A 3,908-nucleotide genomic window follows, 5' to 3' on the forward strand; every position below is an offset into this window, starting at 1 on the left:
CTGTTGTTTTATACTCCATAGCACAGTATGATAATGCCGGGGACTATAGGTATTCATGAGTTACTATGTGGCTGTTTATCAGTACGGCTATGTTAGGACTGTCTCTGGGGCCACCTGGTTACCTTAGCGCTTTCCTCCACCCAGATACTGTGTTCACAACAGACACTTACAGCCACATAACCTTTTGTTCTCTAAAAACCTAAACAAAACCCCACTTGTAAATGCAGTTATCCTGAATACTTCCATGTTGATCCATATAAAAGGGCCTTCGGCTAGATTCATATGTGTGTCAGATCAATTTGGGGCCTCTTCGTTATATGGTTCGACTTTAAACAATAATTCTTTTGTGTAAATGCAGGCAACGATCAAACAACTAATGGTACTTTTACACGGAGCGATAATTCGCCCAATCGCACGATTAACGATTTTGAATGAACATTTTTTTTTTAATAACGATCAGCGTTTAGATGGAACGATACATCGTATGGAAAATTCGCTATGAGATCATTTTGCGATCGTTTAAGCCTATCTTACACATAGGTGAAATCGCTGAAAGAATGTTTACACGGAACGATCTGCGAATTTTTTGCGTACGATCAACGATGATTTGAGAACATGTTGAAAGATCAAAATGAACGATTTTTTGCTCGTCGTTTGATCGTTCGCTGCGTTTACACGTACGATTATCGTTCGAATTTGACCGTTATCGTGCAAAAAAGAACGATCAATCGTCCCGTGTAAAAGGACCATAAGGGTCCATTTACCCAGAAAGATTATCTGACAGATTATCTGCCAAAGATTTGAAGCCAAAGCCAGGGATGGATTTGAAAAAAAAGGAAAAATCTCAGTCTTTCCTTTATGACCTGATCTCTGTTTGTAGTCTGTTTCTGGCTTTGGCTTCAAATCTTTGGCAGATAATCTTTCTGTGTAAATGGTCCCTATGGTGCGTTTACACAGACAGATTTATCTGACAGATCTTTAAAGCCAAAGCCAGGAACAGACTATAAACAGAGATCAGTTCATAAAGGAAAGACTGAGATCTATCCTCCTTTCAAATCCATTCCTGGCTTTGGCTTCCAAAATCTGTCAAATAAATCTCTCTGTGTAAACGCACCCTTATTAGATACAATCATTACTACAGCAAATGAAGGAACGTTGTGGAAACATACTGAACCAACTACAATTACAGCGAAGGATCTTTGGCAGATAATCTTTCTGTGTAAATAAACCCTCTGGGTCTATTTACACAGAAAGATTATCTGCCAAAGATTTGAAGCCAAAGCCAGAAACAGACTATAAACAGGGAACATGCCATAAAGGAAAGCCTGAGATTTTTCTTCTTTTCAAATCCATTCCTGGCTTTGGCTTCAAATCTTTGGCAGATAATCTGTCAGATAATCTTTCTGTGTAAATAGACCCTTAGGGTACTATTACACGGAGCGATTTTTAACGATTAACGACTAACAATAACAAACGATTAACCAGGACGTTAACATGAAATTGTTCACCATATTACACAGAACGATGGTCATTAGTTATGATCGTTATTCCGTTAGTTACTACGATCGTTTACCTTCTGATCCCAGCAAAACAATGAACAAAGCGCAAATACACTGAACGATTAGTGAACAAATGTGGAACTTGAGCGAATGAATGTGGAATTACAGCAAACGATTAACGATAATTTTAGGTTCAGATCTAGATCAACGACATACGAAAAATGTTTAAATCGTTGCCTGCAATTACACCGAACGATTATCGTTTAAATGCGAATAAAACGATTTTTCGCATGATTATCGTCCCGTGTAATAAGGCTCTTAGTGAGCCTCTGAAGCAGATGTGAGCCTAATCTGCAGACTGCCAAACTATATGTATCACATGGGGGATGGGGGACTAGAGGAGAAGGCAGGCTCCATTCAGCTCTCTAGTTGCACAATGCTCAGTGCTCACTATTATAAATTACAACTGTCAGGGATCCCACAGCTGGAGGTCGGGATGGAGAGGTGGGGGAGGGTGTATGCAAAGTGAAGCTTAGAGCAGGAGACATGAGACCAGCCATGCCTTGTGCCCACCCCCTCAAGTATATCCTGGAGTTTCAGGATTCCTCTTCCCATTAAATGACTGAAATCCGGCTGTACAGCAAAGAGGTAAGTGCAAGTATGTCTCCTGACTGTAATATGTGTCTGTAATGTATGTATATGCAAGGGTATCACAAGCATTGGGCCTCCCACCCTATACTGCATCTGAGGTAGTGAAGAAAAGGTAAAGTTATGAACTTCAGTCAGAGGAAAAGTCACCTGTGGGTCACTGGATATAACTGTACTGTAATCACTTTTATGGTATGCAGAGCTCATATATAATATTAGTATCTACTACTAGTATCTAGTCTGTGATATGGAGAGTTATATTAGTCTTTGGTGTAGCTATAGTACATGTAATCATGGCAAGGAGGTATTATTTTGCCCCTGTATTGTACAATTGGTAAATGCAGCTCTATTATGCAGAGATATGGTGTAACATATTTAGGGGGCAGAGCTGATCTATTTATGCTATGGTTTAGAAATATCTGATTTGTAGTCAGAAAAGTTGAAATGTTATGTTACAGCAGAATAGATATTACAAGTGCAAAAAGCTCCAAGGTAAAGTAAAGACATTACCATTACAGTAGACAAAGAAAAAAGACAAGGTAAAAAGATACAAAGGATATCACAAGCTTAAAATATTGCACTTTCATTGAGCAGAAAACAAGCTCTAATATGGCTCTGTAGGTGAAAAAAATAAGCGTTAGACTGGGTTCATACAGAGCTTTTTTTTTTTTAACGTACAACGTAGTCAACCTCATTTTTGCATGGTGGGACACGGGGAATGGGGTCATTTACAGACATAACATACATTACAAAGTTGTATAACTTTGTAATGTGTGTTATTCTGTGAATAATTTTTTACCGCCGCACTACCCCTTTAAGCTCCATTTACTTCAATGGAACTGAGTTTCAAACCCCACCCAATCTGGAGACAAGAGAAGGGGAAAGTGGCCATGTTTTTGTAGCGCTGGATAACTCCTTAGGGTACAAACACACGCAGCAGATACGATACTGTGTTCAGTTATTTAGATCTAATCTGCTGTGTATCGCAGCAGTAAATACGCAGCGTATAAGCCGTGTGTGTTTGTAGCCTTAAAGTGACTGTACCCCCAGGCTGAAGCACTGGAGGAAGGCCGACCACCCTTAGTGGGAAGAAACCCCAGTTCCTCAATGATGTGACGCCATTAGAATCAATGGAACCCTATCATAGAGGGGCTAGGGTTTCCTCCCACTAAGGGTCAGTCGGCCCAACTCCAGTGCTTCTGCCTGGGCCTGGTGGTACAGTCACTTTAAGGCCTTATTTACATGTTCCATGCATGCTCCGTATAGTGCTGCATTTGCTCAAGCAACCGGCTTTTTTAAAAAAAAAAAATTAACACAGGTGTTCTACCTGTCGATAATCTATAAATGCACCATTTTTTTATTTGCCTACTTACTACATCTCCTCCATACTTGTGTACAGAGAGGAGCAGTCACAGCCCCCTGTAACATTCAACACACAGCTCAGGGAATCCTTCCCACATCTAAAATGGCGGCGGTGGCGCGACCTATGGGAAGCTAACTCCGAGCCGTGGGATTGGCCAGCAGTAGAGGTCAGCCTCGCTGACGTCACTGGCCGCGCTTATAAAAGGCCGAACAGCGGCGCGCAGTGCTCTATCCCGAGGTGTTCAGAGGTAAAATGTATCGTCTTCATTCACAGGCATTCACCGGAATTTCATTCAGTTCTTCTTTCAAACATTTCTCCCATCTGCCGATAGAAGATTCAAACCTTATTCCTGAGAGACGTTTTAGTAAAAAGTGCTCTTCCATCGGCTGATTATTACT

This window comes from Dendropsophus ebraccatus, chromosome 1 (genome assembly GCF_027789765.1).
Source record: "Dendropsophus ebraccatus isolate aDenEbr1 chromosome 1, aDenEbr1.pat, whole genome shotgun sequence".
NCBI classification, from domain to species: Eukaryota; Metazoa; Chordata; class Amphibia; order Anura; family Hylidae; genus Dendropsophus; species Dendropsophus ebraccatus.